At 47.1% G+C, this 19,682-nt stretch overlaps 2 long non-coding RNA genes across 5 annotated transcripts in view; one reads left to right on the top strand and one right to left on the bottom strand.

The window, feature by feature from the left end:
• The window catches only part of LOC137228156 (uncharacterized), a 48,884-nt gene extending 44,828 nt beyond the window's left edge, over positions 1-4,056 (bottom strand). For all 4 annotated transcript variants that reach the window (XR_010945166.1, XR_010945164.1, XR_010945163.1 and 1 more), the window contains exons 1-2: positions 3,300-4,056; positions 2,095-2,182 (exon numbers count right to left, since the gene is read on the bottom strand). This is a non-coding gene — a long non-coding RNA (uncharacterized lncRNA). The remainder of the gene's footprint in view (positions 1-2,094; positions 2,183-3,299) is intronic.
• Positions 4,057-4,442: 386 nt separating this feature from the next.
• Positions 4,443-12,507, top strand: LOC137228157 (uncharacterized). Its single transcript, XR_010945167.1, has 3 exons — positions 4,443-4,921; positions 5,500-5,593; positions 11,043-12,507. It is a non-coding gene; the product is annotated as an uncharacterized lncRNA (long non-coding RNA).
• Positions 12,508-19,682: the final 7,175 nt, after the last annotated feature.

Raw genomic sequence — 19,682 nt, 5'->3', positions numbered from 1 at the left:
TCTGTATGTTATCTCATGTAGTTCTCACCGTAGCAGAACTGTATTAGATGGGCACATTAAGCTCATTTTACTGATGAGGAATCTGAGACTAAAAATTTAGCATGTGCCTCTTCCTCTTACCTTTACATTCCTGAATAACTTGGTCCTAAAGCCATTGCGTGAAGCCTAGAAAAACAGGTGTCCACATGGGGGTTGGAGGGGTTTAGACTGGGATGTCGGGCCTCCACTTCACCCCAAGCAGGTGGAAAGGACATCTGCATGAGGCTAGAAGGGCAGCTAAGTTTGATACTGAGCAAGACCCTGTGGGGCTCCTGGGCACAAAAGCCTTTCTTGTCCCCCATTTCTTTGATTACAGGAATTTGCTTCACTCAGCCTCCATGACTTTCCCTGAGTTCCAATAGGCAGGTTCAAACAGTCGTTGATCAGGGAAGGGAGGGGTTGGGAGACAAGGGAGGAACAGTCAAGAGAAACAATAGTGCAGCCTTGGGGCAGGGTCCTGGTTCCCCCTCAAGGGATACACATAACAATATCTTTGAGATGTTTTGCAGATACTGAAGCCCCAGCTAAGTGGAGAAGTTAACGGTTGACAATGGTATGCTGCCCACAAGCATGTAGAGCCCAGACCCGGTTGGAACCAGAAGGTTTATGATGCCGACTCCCACTTACCTCCCCACCAACCAGTCAGAAGATTGTCCATGAGCTGATCATGCCCTCTTTGAACCATTACTGTAAGTCTCCTCACTACCCCCTCCAGGTCAGGACACATGGTTTTGAGGGCATTAGCCCACTGTGGCCCCCTTTGCCTGACAAAGCAATAAAGCTATTCTTTTCTACTTCACCCAAAACTCCGAGATTCAATTTGGTGTTGGGGTACAGAGGATGGATTTGGCTTCAGGTTCAGGGGGTGACAGTGTGAGGTCCCAGACACTGAGGAGGGTGGGAGAACCCACGGGGGTATTAAGGAGTGCCCCAGTGTGGGATGTTAAAACCCAAGCATGTGGAGGACAGAGTCCAAGCAGGAAGGAGGGGGTGTGGCACAGAGTATCAGATCCTGAAAAGGGTGAGGAAGGCGACTGTGTGTGAGTGAGGTGCTGGAGTTCAAGGGGGTGAGGATGTCATCCATAGAGGGAAGGGGTACCTGTGGCAGTGGGAATCAGTTACATAAAAAGGGGGTGATCAGTAAGTAGCCATATTACAGATAATGTAAACCAGATTTCTCCCTGTTGGAGAAAAGAGTTACAAATAAAGAAAGGGAGGAAACTAGAATGAATCTTTTGATGCCAGACTGGAACTGGAGGTATTGGTGTGAGCTCATTCTTTTCACCAGTACCTTTCAATATAGAAATAAATACATATATACAGATGCAAATATACAAATGTATCCTCGTGTATATCCCTAGCTCTGTCCACTGAGAAAGCACGGGAGTTGCAACACTCCAACTGTAACAAGCACACCTACCACCCTAATCTTGGTTTCTAAATCATTCTCTGCTAAAAAGAATTGGTGCTGCTAGGACAAATGGCTCAGAGTACAAAATGTGCCTAGAATATTCTTATACTATTCTTACAAGAAGTAAGGAAATGCTTAAAGGTTGATGGGAACATTTCAAAAGGACATAAATGCAGATATACCTGGTAGCATATCTGCCACCAGGAAACTCACATTTCAGATAAGGAGCTAAGATTCAGAAACATAAAACAGTGGCAGGCACTCATTATCATATATAAACACGTGAAATGACTCTGAATGCTATTTGAGCTCACAGAACAAGGCTGGACCTGTCAGGGAAGGACTGGAGATGGAGGTGGGGCTGCACTAAACCCTGAGGATGAGAAGGATTGACTGCAGTGGAGAGAATATTCTAGGTGTGTGCATGCCCACCTCCTGAGAGCAGGTATAAAGATATAAATGAGCTTGCTGAAGAGAGGGGCAGAGGTAATGCTAAGAAGGACGCTGGGCAGGAGACAATGGCCTGGCCACAATGAAGAGGGGCCTCACTCAGAGTTGCCACTAGGTTTCACTGGGTATTTCAGCGACATCAAGAGCTGACTGCTCAGCCTCCCATTATGTAAATCTCTGCGGAAAGAGCTTACCTCCAAGAATGAGCCTGTCATCAAAGCAGAGCCCACCTGGAGAAGGAAACGAAGGTGGGAGCCAGGTTCAGGAGCGTTGGGTTGACTACTGCTCGTAGGAGAGAGGAAAGAAGGTGCACTTATTTGCATTTATGGCCACATTCTGTGGCTCAGCCCTGACTGTCCCATTACTCAAGCTACTTCCTAAATCACAGTCCCACAAGGGGAAGCTTCACCTGTCCTGGCCATTGTCCAGGGCATTCACACAGCCCACCCTGCCCCTGTCATGGGAGTGTCATGACATCTCTCCCTGCCAAGTCCGCCACACCTCTGTACCTTCCTCCTCCCCTCCCTTTGGGCTCTTCCACCCTCCCCACCAGGCCCTTCCATGTTGCCTCAGCCATGCCAGAGCACTGATCTCACTGGGAGGCTGCACCCACTCCCATGCCACAAAAATGACCGTCCCACCCACCACTGCCTTGTCGTGGGAGGAGCTATTTAAGATGGCACCTAACCTAAGGGAAGCTAAACAGCCGGTATTCTCACTCCCGGGATACAGGTGGAGAAACTGAGTCATGGAAACTCCTTGCCAAGGCCTTCTCAACTCCTCCGCGACTCAGCGAGGTCAAAATTCCACAAAGCCCAACGCACAAAGGCCAGTCACCCAGCCCTGGCTTTATCATGGACACGGGGCCTGGCTGGTGCCAGAGGTTTGGCCCAGGGCTCAGCAGTGACAGCTCTGGGATCCCCCGCCTCTCAGATCTATGACTTTGAATCCTGAACCCAGCATAGACTTGCAAATCAAGGAATTCTGGCTGAAGATAATCTGCATGGTTCTATATCCCTTTGAGAGAGAGAAAGTCACCAGCTGTGTGTGTCTGTCCATTCTAATACAATCAGTACCCGTAAACTCCCTCTGTCGTGCTAGGTAAGGATCCCCCACAAAGCCTAAGCAAGTTGAGACCATAGTCCTAAGGGGTGTGCATCTCAGAAGCAGACGGTGGCTCAGGCCAGGCGCCTATCCTTTTGACTCTTAAGACATCTATTCTGTTGAACTCTATCTGGCTCCTAGCTGTGTTTGTAAAATGTCCAGCAAAGCCTCACAAGTTCACTTTCTTCTCCTTCCAGGAGGGAAAAGGACTAAGTTTATTAAGCAGAGCCATGCTGGGAACTGCTCTAGTTTCACATACATTATAAATCTTCACAACAGTGAGCTACTGTCTCACCTACAGATGAGGACTTGAAGGCCCAGAAGGGAAGGGCTACCTCCGCGGGTCACTCCGCAGGCACTGGACGGGCCGGGACCTTTCCGGCTCGCCTCGCACTCCTCCAGCCCTCGACCCCAGCAGGCCCGTGCCCCCATCATCGCATTCGCTCGGCCTGGAGCACCCACATCTCCACTGGCCAGATCGCCCCCGTCTTTCAAGGCTCACGCCTCCTCCGCCCTGACCCTCGCAAACCCCGAGGTCAGACCCCCTTCAAGGGGCCTCTGCCCTTTGAGAGGGGGACCCCTCTCCCGGGGTCCTCATGGTGACCTTGTACTCCAGTTCCACAGCCCACAAACCCGCACCACGCCCACGGGAGGTCCCGCTGTGGGTCACTGAGAAACCCCACCTCTCCGCCCCGCCAACTAGCGCCGGGGACACGACCCCGACGTCCCTCGCCTCCCACACGGGGCAGCAGCCAAGGGAGGGAAGGGCGGCGGCTGTGAGAACAGCCGGCCCGGGAAGAAGCCACATGCCCAGATACGTGGTGTGACCGGAAACCTCCTGGCGCGGCGACGCAAGGCGCCAAAGCTCTGCGGGCGGCTGCAAACCCGCCCCCGGCCTGACGCCCCCGCGGGCCCTTCCCTCTCCCGCGCCCCCTCCTCCTGCAGCTCAGGCTCTGCCTCTTCCCCTACTGGACCAGAGAGGATTCACCAGGGACACTGTCCTCAGTGGGACGCGGCGACCCGGCCCTGACCAGGCCGCAGCAAGGCGCCCCCATCCCCCATACTCCCCTCCCCATCCAGGCCCTCCGCCCTCTTCCCACCCCGCCCCGCCCCTCCCCTCCCACCCCGCCCCTCCCCTCCCACCCCGCCCCTCCCCTCCCACCCCGTCCCTCCCCTCCCCTCCCACCCCGTCCCTCCCCTCCCCTCCCACCCCGTCCCTCCCCTCCCCTCCCACCCCGTCACTCTCTCCCTCCTCTCCTCCTCCCCGCCCCACCCCACCCTCTCCCCTCTTCCTTCCGCCCCTCTCCCCCTCCTCTCCATCCTGTCCCTGTCCCCCTCCTCCCCCCCACCCCGCCCAGCCCCGCGACCAGTCCGCTCCCTTTCCGCCCCGCCCTCTCCGCGGCCCCGGCATCCGGCGCACCCGCGGCGCAGTCTCCCGGGCTCCGCGCGTCATCGCTCGTCCCACCTCCCGCCCAGCCAATCAGTCCTCTCCTCCACACCAGGCCTGCCCTACCCGGGGAAACCTGTGGCCGCAGATGCAGAATCGAGTACGTCGTGTGCAATAACCTGGCGAGAGGGCAATTCCAAGTGCAGAAGAAACAGGAAGACGGCTGGGGGAAAGGGGGAGTCCAGACATCAATCATTTAGCCGCAATCCGCGAGCTGAACTTAGTCCAGTGTGTTTAGCAGTCTGTCACTTACAAAATGCTTTCCTACAAATGTTCTCTCTCAGTCCTCAAAACAACCCGGTGAGGCGGATGTTATCTCCTTCTCACAACGGAGGAATGGGCAGGGTGGCGAGACCAAGTAACTGCTCCAAGGTCCCAGGCTGGGCGGCGGAGCCCGGCTCGGTCAGACGCGGATCCAGGCCGGACTCCACGTCTTCCTGCTCCGAAACTGAGGGCCAGTGGAGGCACAGGTGATTCTCTCGCTCTGCCCCGTTTGAGATCCACTTGCCTGGAAGACTCTTCTAAGAGTTTCGATGGTACAGGCGTGGAAAAACAGGGATGAGAGGAGGAACTTAGGGCGGGACGTTTAGGTAGAGGAAGCCGAGAGAAAAGGGTAAACCCGAAGGGTTGCTTTGGTATTTCTCCCGTTACTAGCCTGGCTAGTGTAAGGGGAGGGGCGGGGCGGGGTTGCATTTTAAAGAGAAAGTCTTGGGAGCTCTTATGGAGAGACAGAAACCCTGGGCAAGCAAGCTTTACTCGCCAGTGCCCCCGAGTTAGCACAGCGCACGGCGCTCCTAGCATCCCAGCGCCGGGAGATCTTGCAGCGCCGCCAGGGCACACCCAAAACAAAAGGCCTGGGATCAAGGCCGAGTGAGGATGAGTCGGCTTCTTCGGGAGCCTCCTGCACCTGCTAGCTCTGCCTTACAGTTTGCTGCAGCTTCTTCCTCCGCGTATCTGCGGAGCTCACGTCCTCTACTCCAAGGCCCCCTTCCCAGCGAGGCCTCCCGACCCCTTTCACTGTCTACTTTTTCTCCCTCGCATTTATCAGGGTGTAAGCAGTGCTTCTCCATCCGGAATGTGCCGATGCATCCACCTGGGAAACTTGTTACAACACAGATGCACATTCAGTTGATCCAAGGTGGGTTCCCACGTTTCTAACCCGTTCCCACCTTGTGCCTCTGGATCTGTGGGCGACCCTTTACATAGGAAGGACCTAAAACACTAGGCCGTAGTTTTCACATTTATCTCGCTTTACGTTCTTTCACCCTGCACTAGAAGGTAAGTTCCAGGAGGGTAAAGATTTGGTTTATTTTGTTGCCTGCTCTACCTCAGCACCTGGAACCTGACACACAGTGGGCGAACATGGTTATTTATTGAAGGAAGGAAGGAAGGAGTGAATGAAATATAAACCAAAAGATGATAAATCCAATGTCATACGAAGTGGAATTCAAGGTGAAAACTGTAAACGGAACAAAGGAAATGGGGAAAAAATACATTTTTTTGTATTTATTTTAAAAATGGGAGGAAATAACAGTCACAGACCCTTAGGTCTTGAGTAGTATGATATACTTATTTAAAGTAAAAACCATCCAAAGAACAAGGAAAATCGCAAATATCACGTTGAGTCTAGAAACTTTAACTCCTTCTGTCTTGGTCACATCTCATAGGAAAATGGTGACATAGAAGAACTGAAAAAAACATTAACTTGATATCAGAGTTCTGTATTTACTTTTTTATTGTGGCAAAAATACATAACATTAAATTTAGCATTTTAGCCATTTTTATATGTATGGTTCGATGACATTAAGTATGTTCACATTGCTATGCAACCATCACGACGATCCAGCCACAGAAATTTTTCATCTTCTCCAACTGCAACTCTGTACCCACTAAACTGTAACTCCCATTTCCCCCTTCCCCCCAGCCCCAGGCAACCCATAACCTAATTTCTGCCTCTGAATTTGATTACTCTACCTACCTCACTTAAGTGGAATCTACAATATTTGTCCTTCTGTGTCTGGCTTATTTCACTTAGCATAATGTTCTCAAGACTCATCCATGTTGTAGCACATGTCAGAATGTCCTTCCTAGTTAACATTGAATAATATTCCATTTTATGTATATATCACATTTTGTTTATCTATTCATTTGTGGATGGACACTTGGGTTGTTTCCACCTTTTGGCTACTATGATAATGATGTTATGAACATGGGTGTACAAATATCTGTTCAAGTCCCTGCTTTCAGTTCCTCTAGGTATATACCCAGAAGTGGAATTGCTGAGTCATATGGACCATTCCTTGTTTAATTTTTTGAGGAACCACCATACTGTTTCCCACAGCAGCTGTATCATTTCCCACATGCAATGCACAAGGATTCCAATTTGTCTATATCCTTGTCTAAACTTGTTATTTTCTTTCTTTCTTTCTTTTTATAGTAGCCATACTTTTGGGTGTGAAGTGGTGTCTCATTGTGGTTTTGATTTGCATTTTCCTAATGATTAGTGATGATGAGCATTTTTTCACATGCTTATTGGCCATTTGTATATCTTCTGTGGAGAAATGTCTATTCAAGTCCTTTGCCCATTTTTTTTTTCATCTTTATTGCAGTATAATTGCTTTACAATGGTGTGCTAGTTTCTGCTTTATAACAAAGTGAATCAGTTATACATATACATATGTTCCCATATCTCTTCCCTCTTGCGTCTCCCTCCCTCCCACCCTCCCTATCCCACCCCTCTAGGTGGTCACAAAGCACTGAGCTGATCTCCCTGTACTATGCGGCTGCTTCCCACTAGCTATCTATTTTACGCTTGGTAGTGTATATATGTCCATGCCACTCTCTCACTTTGTCACGGCTTACCCTTCCCCATCCCCATATCCTCAAGTCCATTCTCTAGTAGGTCTGGGTCTTTATTCCTGTCTTACCCTTAGGTTCTTCATGACATTTTTTTTTCTTAGATTCCATATATATGTGTTAGCATACAGTATTTGTCTTTCTCTTTCTGACTTACTTCACTCTGTATGACAGACTCTAGGTCCATCCACCTCACTACAAATAACTCAATTTCGTTTCTTTTTATGGCTGAGTAATATTCCATTGTATATATGTGCCACATCTTCTTTATCCATTCATCTGTTGATGGACACTTAGGTTGTTTCCATCTCCTGGCTATTGTAAATAGAGCTGCGAGGAACATTTTGGTACGTGACTATTTCTGAATTATGGTTTTCTCAGGGTATATGCCCAGTAGTGGCATTGCTGGGTCATATGGTAGTTCTATTTGTAGTTTTTAAAGGAACCTCCATGCTGTTCTCCACGGTGGCTGTATCTATTTACATTCCCACCAGCAGTGCAAGAGGGTTCCCTTTTCTCCACACCCTCTCCAGCATTTATTGTTTCTAGATTTTTTGATGATGGTTTGCCCATTTTTGAATTGTATTGTTTGTTTTTTTGTTGTTGAGTTGTAGGAGTCTGTTACATGTTCTAGATATTAATTCCTTATCAGATATATGATTTGCAAATATTTTCTCCCATTTTGTAGGTTGCCTTTTCATTTTGTTGATACTGTCCTTTGAGGCACAAAAGTGTGTAATGTTGATGAGGTCTGATTTATCTAATTTTCCTTCTGTTATCTGTGCTTTTGGTGTCATACCCAAGAAATCATTGGCAAATTCCATGTCATGAAGCTTTTTCCCTATGTTTTCTTCTCAAGAGTTTTATAATTCATTATTTTTAGGCTCTAATCTAAAATTTTTTTGTACCCACATTTTTATTGAAGTATAGTTGATTTACACTGTTTCAGGTGTATAGCAAAGTGATTCAGTTATAGATACATATATATTTATTCTTTTTCAGATTTTTTTCCATTATAAGTTATTACAACATATTGAATACTATTCCCTGTCCTGTACAGTAGGTCCTTGTTGTTTATCTATTTTATATTTAGTAATGTGTGTCTGTTAATCCCAAATTCCAAATTTATCCCTCCCCCCTTCCCCTTTGGTACCATAAGTTTTTTTCTATGTCGAGTTTAATAGTTTTAAGAGCTTTCTATTTACTTTTACAGAATATATATTCTTTTTAAAAAGCTTTATGCATTTCAAAAGTAGAAATTGTACAGGTCACAATATCTAACAGCAATGCAATAAAAACTAGTAGTTAATACACTAGTAATTGTATATTTGAAAGTTGCTCAGAGACTAGATCTTAAAAGTTCTCATCACAAGAAAAGATTTGTAACTATGTGAGGTGAAGAATGTTAGCTAAAGGTACTGCAGTAATCATTTCACAATATATACATATATCAAATCACGTTATACACCTAAAACTAGTACGATGTTATATGTCAATTATATCTCAATTTAAAAAATGAAAACAAACAAACAAAAAGAAAACAAAAAGCCTTGGAAGCTGATGCAAGTAATCGAGACTTGATTCTCTATGAGAGTTGCCTTACCTGCCTCTGTGTTTCCTGTGGAGTTCAACATATGCCCTCACACAGCTGATGTCAATTAATGCAGGTCAAATAAACAAGTTTCTCCTAAACACACACAAACACACTTACACAAATAACCTTCCCGCCCACCCCCATCCCACCATCAAAACACACAAACAAAAAAAAACTAGTTGGGCTTCCCTGGTGGTGCAGTGGTTGAGAGTCCGCCTGCCGATGCAGGGGACACGGGTTCGTGCCCTGGTTCGGGAAGATCCCACATGCCGCGGAGTGGCTGGGCCCATGAGCCATGGCCGCTGAGCCTGTGCGTCCAGAGCCTCTGCTCCGCAACGGGAGAAGCCACAACGGTGAGAGGCCCGCGTACCGCAAAGAAAAAAACAAACAAAAACAACTAGTCATTAGTCAGGAAAGGTTAACCATTTGGAAATCTTAAGAGCCCTCTCTTTAACTCTTGGGTCAAAGAGAAACTCAAGCTGCAATGATAGATTCTTCAGAAAATAACACTGAGAACATTTACATTTGAAAAAGAAACTTAAGGGAATCGAAAGGAAGAAATTAAGGACGAGAAGGTAAAAATTAATATTTCAAAAATTAAAAAGCAGTGAACCAATGAAAAAATATTTTTTTTTTTCTAATTAAGAAAAATGCCTATAGGAGATGGCCAGGAACGGGACAAATGCAGGTAATGCCCAGGAGAAGACAGAAAAGGAGCCGTAGTCATATTCACCTGTTTCCCACCACCTGTGTGGCCTGAGGCCATCCCCTTGGAGTTCAGGTCTGACAGTCCTTTCACACCCTAGGTCTGTGCACATGGATCTGTTGCTCAACCTCTCTGTGAACTTCAGTGTGTTCACCTGAATAGTAGAGATAAATTACAGGACTAAATACAGGGCTTGGCACGTGGGGATGAATATTATTATTATTTTGTTAACGATGATATTGTTCATGAGAATATTCATATTTTGTTTCACCCTATGGGAGGTCCTAAAGAGGAGAACGTGAGTGGTATCAACCTTAAAAAAAAAAAAATTGACAAATTAGAAAAAGCAAAATGAAGTTCATTCGGGAAGAACAGGGGAATTGCCATGAAGGACAAGGAAGCTATGGTGACCCACGGGCAAGTCAAAAAAGACAAAGGGAAGGTCAGCTTTCATTAAGGTTACAGGAGGAAACTGGGGAGGGTTGTTTTAAGCAAAAGTTTATCGGAGGAGAACGAGAGTTCAAGGCTGTGGCAGTTTCTCACCAGCTGCCAGTGGTGGCTGGAGCGCTGTTGCTGGAGCAGGGAGGGCTCTTCCTTCTTATTCTTAAAAACAGGAGATAAAATCCCCGGGTGGAAAATGCCCTCCCTTGTCAGAATAATTCTCATGTTTTGTTCTCCCTGCTGGTGACCTAGGCTGAGTGTGTGAGAGCTCCCCTTTCAGAGCTGCCTGATTCCATTTTAAAGGAGGTCTCCTTTATTTATATTCATGGTGGAAAAGCGAGTGCCAAGTGGCGGGGCGAGGGGAGGAGGGCTGTTCACCTGGGACAAAGGGAAGACAGGCATCCAGGGGGACCGCGGGTCATCCCGGTCCAGGAGGCCCGTGCTGGTCAAGGCACGGCAAGGCTTCCCTTCCTCCATCGCCCCGCAGGCGAACGAGGGTGAAAATGAACATCTCGCCACCGTCCATACCTGGAGGGGCCTGGACTAGTTGTCCCTGAGGCTTTTCCTAGTTCTGTTGGCCTATGGTCAGGGAACTCTTGGGCTGAGCAGCATAGAAGAAAAGCCAGCTGGAGGGAAGCAGGGCAGTTTTCCAGCTCAGATGCTGAGCGCGATGGCGGTGTTGGTAGCAGGATGTTTATGGAGCCGTGACCCAGGTATGGACCTCAAGATGTTTTTAGCTTCTTGCTTGCTTGTGCTGAGAGAGGTAGGAGCCGGCCAGTTGGGAGCAGACTCGGTTCCCCGCACCCCCAGGAGGCCTGTGAAGGGAGAACGTGATGGGTGGTGGGCAGTCCCAAAGGACATGATGCAAGGAACAGTGGCCAGCCACCTCCAGTGTCATGGCCCTAGAGGCACTGACAGCAGACAGCCTCTAGGTACTGAGCTCAGCTCATTCGTTAGGCAACCTCTCCCACTGGCTCTTATCTCTTGCGGGCAGGTGAGGAAACGGGGACAAATGCCAGATTCCTGATCAGATTAAAGGTTGGACAGAGATGCGTCCATCAGAACCAGATGAACAGAAGTCAACAGAAGCAATGTCTATCCATCATGTACGTTGCCCACAAAATCAAGATGGCCAGGAAGCAGCTGGTATTTACACCTGGGGCTCTCCCCTTGCCCTCACTTGGGCAGAGGCAGAGAAAGAACGTTGCCCAGCAGCACTTTGGGGAGTTCCCCCTCACACACACCTTCCATGATAATCCGCTTCAGTTGTTATGATTTGGGCAAGTTGCCTCCAAGGATAACTCCTGTGGAAAGATGGCCATGGATTTAGGGGGGAGACCTTTTTTCCGAGATTACCTTTGTAAATCTGGATGTGGTCAGGGTGGGTGGAGGGTAATCTTAGCCACCCACAGGAGAGATCCTTCTAGACAATGAAGCAACACTGAGGACGGCAGAGCCATGCCCTTGTTCTTCAAATTATGCAAGTAGGTCAAGTCCCTTTCTTCCCCTTAAGCCAGAGGTTGTCTGAAACTTTCAACTGGAATATGCATAACACACCTGTGTGGATTGAAGTGTGTCTCCCAGAAAGACGTGTCCAAGTCCCAACCTCTGGTACCTGTGAGTGTGACCTTATTTGGAGTTAGGGTCTTTGCAGATGTGATCAGGCTAAGATGAGGCCCCATTAGATTAGGCTGAGGACGAAGACACACACAGGAGGTAACACCGTGTAGTGATGGAGGTAGAGATTGGAGTGATGCATCCACAAGCCAAGGCATGCCAGGAGCCACCAGGAGCTCGGAGACAGGCGTGGAAATTCCCTCAGATTCTCTCTCAGAAACTCCAGAAGAAGCCAACCCCGCTGACACCTGAATTTTGACCTTCTAGTTTCCAGAACCCTGGGAGAATAAATTTCTGTTGTTTCGAGCCATCCGGTTGGTGGTGCTCTGTTACAGCAGCCCTAGGAACCTAATACAACCCCTCGCTGATGGTGTTGGCCATGGAATCACCTACCCCTTCCTTCCGAGAAACACATGCAGGAGACTTTTAGGAAGCGCTCTCGGTGGTACCCCCTATTTGACCTAAAGATGCAGTTTGAAGAGTTGTTTGCATCCGATCCCTGGCTTTTTGGCTCTCCTGCTCCACTCTCCCCCCAGCACCTATGCTGAAAGACATCTTAGTGTAGGCCCTCACCATATCTTGCCTAACTTGCTAAAAATCGTCTGCCATCTTTTTCTCTCTTGGTTCATATTCCATACCGCCACTTTCCCCCAAATCCAACTGATTCCATCTTTCCTCCTGTTAAAACTCTCCATTGGTTACCCAGGCCCTACAGAAAGCTCTATCACATGTGATCAGAGAATCTGAAGAATCTCATGTCAGCTTATCTCTGTCCTGTCTATTCTCATTCCCTTGCCATGTGCCCCATCCCTTTGTTTTTTTAATGAAATGACCTGCATGTATTTGTTTGTTTGTTTGTTTGTTTTTGTCTGTTTGTTTGTTTTTTGGCCACACCATTCGTTATGTGAGATCTTAGTTCCCGACCAGGGATCGAACCCATACCCCCTGCATTGGAAACACAGAGTCTTAACCACTGGACCGCCAGGGAAGTCCCTGTGCCCCATACTTTGATGACACTAAGCGTGCACTAAGGGACTCTCTCCAGGGTTGTCACTCAGCAAATAGTATCTCTGGGAGAGGGGGGAGGTGGGCGGGGCAGACAGCGTAAGGAGCCGGTCTGAGAAGGCAGCACAGGCAGCGGGCTGTTGGGAAAAGAGCCCATCCTCAAGTCAGGAGACCTGAGTCCCAGCCCTGATTTTGTCACGCATTCGACGCACACCACAAGCATGGCACCCACAAGGTCTGTCCACCTGCAGACCAGATGTTTTCCAACTTCCCTTCCTGCTGCCCCACTCTGATTTTTCACATCTGCAGACTGAACACCAGGCCAGGTGCACGGTGAGTTAGGAACAGAGCAAATGGCCACTGGGAGTTGGTTCCCTAGCAGCCGCCACCTCCCCTGTCTTGCCAACCCCTCCACGCTTCTGCCCGTGCTGATTTGGTAACCACTGTGTGATGCACAGGAGGAAGCAGAGGAGGAGGGAAGTTATGGGGAAATGGTGCTGGATGCTGAGCAATGAAACCACATGTGTGAAGCGGAAGCTGTGATGCCCAAGCCAGAACCACCGCCGGCCAGAGCCCCCAGGGTCTGGAGAATGACCCTTCGCTGACACGGAGGGGAGTCCCCCAAGGCCACGAACTGAGTGATACTGTGTACACAGCTGACCCCTTGTCTCAAGGTGAGTCAGCTCTGCAGTGTGGTTCATATTCTAGAACCTTCACCCTGTGGATTAAGCCAAACCTACACTTGACTTGAGACTGCATCCTGGCTGGGTCCCAGCCTTTCCCCCTCTCTATCCCGCTTCCCTCTCTCCCTTAGGTTTTTTTCTGGAGAGCACTCTCTTAATAAATCACTTTCCCAAAAATATCTCTCTCAGGTCCTGCTTCTGGGGACTTGATCTAAAACAGTGTGCTTTTAATAAATAAAGGTAAAATACCATTGATGGGTAAAACATGAATGGGGGCAAAACATATACGGGAATGTGGGAAGGAAACTCCAGATTCATTTTAAAAAGGGAAAAAGAAAAGGCTACGTGAGTCCGTTTGTAGGGGAAGGAAGCAGAGCTTCCTGTTTGTCCCTGGAGGGCAGTAAACTGAGTAGTTTCCCTGGTATTGAAATTCTATTTCGCCGGATTCATTTCCTACATCACAGGGCAGCTGACAGCTTTCAGAATAAGGATCGGTCCCATGTTCTTGAAAAGCAGCAGTGTTGACTCATGCAAGAAAGCATATCCTCTTTTGAAGGTACAGTAAAGGGGCCAGAAACTCCTTTTAATGAAACTCCAATAGCAAATGCGCTCCTTTTCCTTTTAGAGAACAGACGGATCTGTGGAATCCAATTCAAAAACTTCATAGAGGCCCAAACTGGCCAAACTCACACAGCTCACAGTGGCCACTCAAGTTCCAACTGAGCTCATGCCTCATAAAAAGTTTTCCTGGACCCATGCACTGCTCTCAGGCAGATCAGCCAGATCTTCTAGCACGGTGGCTCAGGGCACAAGGTCTGGAACCAGAATGCATGTGTTTGATTCCTGGCTCTGCCCCTTAGTGGCCCGACCTTAGCATCTCCATCGGTCAAATTCAGGGCTCATGTGTTATTAAATGCATTAATACAGGAGATGAACAGAAAACGGTGAGGTTCCGTATGTGTTAACTTGTTATTAGCATAATAAGCCACGGCTCATTCATTTGAGGGCACCTGGGTCTCCACCGCTAAGTAGCTCTACATATCCGAGCAAAACACTTCAGCACTTCGAGCTCTTAAACACTAGGTTCTATAGGATGCCCCCTGAAGTCCTTTCTGGACCTAAAATGGAGCGCAGCCTGGTTCCCTTTCCAGGTCCTGAACTGTGTTTGTAAACCAGGACATTGTTCTCGCTGATTCATGTGAGATTCGTGATGCATGACTTTGTGCGTCAACTTGATTGGGCCACAGGGTGCCCGGATATTTGGTTAAACGTGACTCTGAGTGTGTCTGTGATGATCTGATAAACACCACCGCTGGGATCCTTACAAGAGGATCTGAGAGCCAGGAGGAAGGGTACCACACAGACCCAGCAGGCCTTGGAGCTGGAGTGTGCCTCCCAGGCTCCGCCCTCTCCAGGCCAGCTGGGATGTGTCCCCTGACATCCAGGGAGACCTGGATGACCCAGCTTCCCTGGACCATACAATAAACAAGTGGCTGGGGCACTTCTAAGTGTTGTCAGCTGTGTCCTGGCTCAAGTTTTGTCAACAAAACGGATGGATTTATAACTAAGGTTAAAAACTGCTGAGATCTAGTTAAACAATTCTGTCCGTTTTCCCGAGAAAAATGAGAGACACTTCAGCAGTATTTACAGTGGCAATTGGAGGGCCACATACGGGTCATGCCCAGAGGGTGGACTCTTGAGAACAGCTGTCCATAAAATGATCATCTTTTTAAGGTGAATGTATTCACAAAGTTACAGTAACTGCCATTCATTGGACCCTGCTCCATGGTCTTTATGTGTATCAGCTCAGCTAGGCCTCCCAGTAAACCTACCAGGCACATATTATTATCCCCCTTCCTTGTTTTTCCATTGCAGTAAAGTAGACATAACAAATTTTACCATTTTAACCATTTTTAAATGTACATTTTAAAGTGTACACATAACCATTTTTGAGTGTACCCATGTGGCATGACGTTCACATTCTATACACATTCTGTTCCCGTTAAACAGCAAATCCCCTTTTCTCCTGGCCGCAGCCCCTGGCAACCACCATCTACTTTCTGTCTCCATGAGTTTGACTACTCTAGGCCCTCATATCAGTGGAATCATACGGTATTTGTCCTTTCGTGGCTGGTTTATCCCACTTAACATAATATCTACAAGGTTCATCCATGTTGTACCCCATGTCAGAATTTCCTTTCTTTTCAAGGCTGAACGATATTTTGTTATATGTATATATCACATTTTTAATTCATTCATCTTTTGATGAATGCTTGGGTTGCTTCTGCCTTTTGGCTATAGGGAATAATGCCGCTGTGAACATGAATGTACAAATATCTCTTTGAGTCCCTTCTTGCAGTTCTTTAGGACATATAACCAGAAGTGGAATCGATTGATATTATTCCCTTTTAAAGAAGAATAAATCGGGTGCAGAAAGATTACTTATCTTGCCTACGTCTACGCAGCTAAGTGTCAGAACAAGGATTCTCCCCAAGCAGGCTGACTCCGGTATCCAAGCTCTTGGCCGCCACACTGCACTGCCTCTCACCCGTGACTCTTATATTCTGATACAACCACACCTAGAAGGTTACAAAGCCTGGCTATACTGACCAGAGGAAGGATGGGCATGGGCCTCCCATGCCCCCCGTATTCCCTGACTCCACACCCCTCCTACCATAGGCTTCCAGAACCCCAGACTGACATGACAAAATCTCCTCCAGAGGTTGGACATTCCAGGTTCTTCTCTGCCCGTATCTGAGTGTAAGTTAAACTACTTGCTTTGACTGGTTCTTGTATGAGCGCTTACCAGGCAGTCCCTCAAACAGGACAGATGTGTGTTGGTGACAGTGGTCCATCTCTTTGGCTGTTGGCTAAGTTTTGGAACATCTGAGGGTCCAAACCCGGGCCCTCTTCTCTTCTTAAGCCATGGTCTCTAGGGAGGGCACCTCATCCAGAGCAACAGCTGTACGTACCATCTACCATAGATGACTCCCAGACTTACATCTCCAGACCTGTATTTTCAACTACTTGTTGACTTCTCCACTGGATATCCAATGGGCATTTCAAGTTCCAAACAGTCCAAAAAGAACTTCTCCACCCCAATGTTCATAGTATCATTGTGTACAGTTGCCAAGATATGGAAGCAACATAAGTGTCCATCAGATGAACGGATAAATAAGATGTGAGATATATATATATATATATATATATATATATATATATATATATATACACACACACACACACAATGGAATACTACTCAGCCATAAAAATGAATGAAATAATGCCATTTGCAACAAGATGGATGGACTTAGAGGGTATCACGCTAAGTGAAATAAGTCAGACAGAGAAAGACAAATACTATATGATATCACTTATATGTGGAATTTAAAAAATACAACAAATTAGTGAATATAACAAAAAAGAAACAGACTCACAGGTATAGAGAACAAACCAGGGGGGAGAGGGAAGGGGGGAGGGGTAAGATAGGGGTAGGGGAGTAAGAGGTACAAACTATTATGTATAAAATAAGCTACAAGGATATATTGTACAACACGGGGAGTATAGCCAATATTTTGTAATAATTATAATTATAAATGGAGTATAACCTTTAAATATTGTGAATCACTATATTGTGCACCTGTAACTTACATAATATACATGTACATAATATACAACACATATTATATAATATATATAATGTACAACATCAACTATACTTATAAATACTCACAAACAAATATTTATACATAAACTAAATAAATATTAAGAAAAAAAGAACTTCCCTTCCCACAGCCGCCTTATTTGCTCTTTGCCCAGACTTCTCCCTCAGTAAATGGGACCATCATGCACTCTGGCTCAAGCTGGAAACCTAGAAGTTATCTTTGATTCCTCCTTCCGCTCCACACGCATGTTAAACCCATCAGTATGTCTTGCTGGCTCTGTCTCCAAAGTGCATCCCAAATGACTCCATTCTCCATCTCTATCACCATCTCCTTCCAGGACGACTACAATAACCTCCTAACTCATCCTCCTGCTTCCCTTCTTTCCCCTGAGTGATGCATTCTTCCCACAGCAGCTAGGGTGATGGCCTTCAGACTTAAATCGGTTCATTCCCTCCCCAGCTAGAACCTGCCATTGGGTCCCATGGCCCTTACAATAGACCTCACTCCCTGGGGCAGAGCAGACCTTCTCCCTTGTCCTCAATCAAGCCATAGTAGGCTAACTAACCACCACCCAAAGATACAAGATCCTAAGCCCTGGAACTTGTCAACGTTACCTACTAAAGGGTCTTGGCAGACGTGGTTAAGAATTTTGAGATGAGGCGCTTGTCTTGGATTACCCAGTGGGCCCTAGAGGCTACCACGAGTGTCCTGATAAGAGAGAATCGGGGGAGATTAGGTAGGTGCACACATGGGGGAGAGGGCCTGTGAATGCCTGGAACTTCCAGAAACTGGAAGAGGCAAGGAGGGCTCCTCTCCTGCAGCTAATGGAGGGTGCACTGCCCTGCCAGCAATGTGATTTCAGACTCCAGAACTGGGAGACGATATGTTTCTGTGGTTTTAAGCCTTTAAATGTGTGGGGAGTTGTTACATCAGCCACAGGAAACTAATGTGCAAGCCAAACTCATGGTGCCTCTGAGCCTTTGCACTGCATGTGCTGACCCTCTCCATCTGACCTGTGTGTGGCCAGCTCTTTCCCGTCTTCAGGTCTCAGCACAGTTTAGGTCTTAGTTCCTCCGAGAGACCTTCTCCAACTCCTACAGCCTTTCCTGATAGGCCCTCATCACTTGTTATTACATCACCCTATTTATTTTCTTCATAGCACTAAATGTTATTTATTTAGCTTATACGGCAGTTATAACAAGACACATATATAATAGAAGATGATATACAATAAATTTATGTATCTTATTTATTTCTTCCTGCTCTAATTCATACGAGCAAGGACTTTGTCTTATTCAAATGTTTAAATGCCAGGGCCCAGAGCACTGCTGTGTTAGTTTCCTAGGGCTACCACAACAAAATACCACAGACTGGGGGGCTTAAACCGTGGATATATATTTTCTCACAGTTCTGGAGGCTGGAAGCCCAAGATCAAGGTGTTGGCAGGGTTGGTTTCTTCTGAGGCCTGTTTTCTTTCCTTGTAGATACCATCTTCCCCTGAGTCCTCACACGGTCTTCCCTTTGTGTGTGTCTGTGCTCCGGTCCCTTCTTCTTATAAGGACACCAGTGATGTTGGATTAGGGCCCATCCACATGACTTCATTTTACCTTAATTATTTCTTTAAAGGGCCTATCTTCAAATACAGTCCATTTCTGAGGTACTGGAGGCTTCAACATGTGGATTTCAAGAGGACAAAATTCAGCCCATAACTATAAGAATGGCAATGAAAAACAAACGAAGGAGACAAACTGGAAAATCGGAAAGAAAAACTCCAACGGACAGGAAACACATAAAAATATGTCTGATCTCACTAGAATCAAAGAAACACAAATTAAGACAACAAGGAGATACTATCATTTGCCTGTCAAGACAGCCAAGGCTAAAAAGAATGGACAACAGCAAAATGGCTAAGATTAAGAAGAATAGACAATGGCCACCTGTAGGCGTGTGGACAGGGAACTTGCCCTTTGATGTCTTGCTCGTGAGGGTGTACTTGGAACACAGCTTCTGCAAAGCAGCTTAGCATGACGTACTTTGCAAAGTACAGTGTTCTGAAGGGTGAGCAGACTTCCTTAAAGAAGTGATCTGAAAGGTAGGTCTTAGTCAAGTGAAGGGGGAGAAGGGAGCAAATGAGGCAGAGATAACAGTTTGTGTGAAGGCCTAGAAGTCAGGAAACACGGTGCCTTCAAAGACGTGGAAGAGTAGGGAATGGAGGTGCCTGATTACCCTGTCCCTCATAGACCAAGATCAACACCAATGTCATCTTCCTCCCCAAATCACACCTCTACCAACATCTACGTTCACATCTAGTGCATCACTCTGCTTTCTTTTCCTGTTGCACTTATTGTTACGTAAAATGGCCTTTTTAATACAATTTATTTAAACATCTGTTGGTTTATTTTATTTATTTATTTTTTTGCGGTATGCGGGCCTCTCACTGTTGTGGCCTCTCCCGCTGCGGAGCAAGGCTCCGGACACGCAGGTCCAGCGGCCACGGCTCACGGGCCCAGCCGCTCCACAGCATGTGGGATCTTCCCGGACCAGGGCACGAACCCGTGTCCACTGCATCGGCAGGCGGACTCCCAACCACTGCGCCACCAGGGAAGCCCTGTTTGTTTATTTTTAAAATTTATTTACTTTTTTATTTTTTGAATTTTGTTTTAT

Source organism: Pseudorca crassidens, chromosome 7 (assembly GCF_039906515.1).
Source record: "Pseudorca crassidens isolate mPseCra1 chromosome 7, mPseCra1.hap1, whole genome shotgun sequence".
Taxonomy (NCBI): domain Eukaryota; kingdom Metazoa; phylum Chordata; class Mammalia; order Artiodactyla; family Delphinidae; genus Pseudorca; species Pseudorca crassidens.
This window is presented reverse-complemented; position numbering and strand designations above follow the sequence as displayed.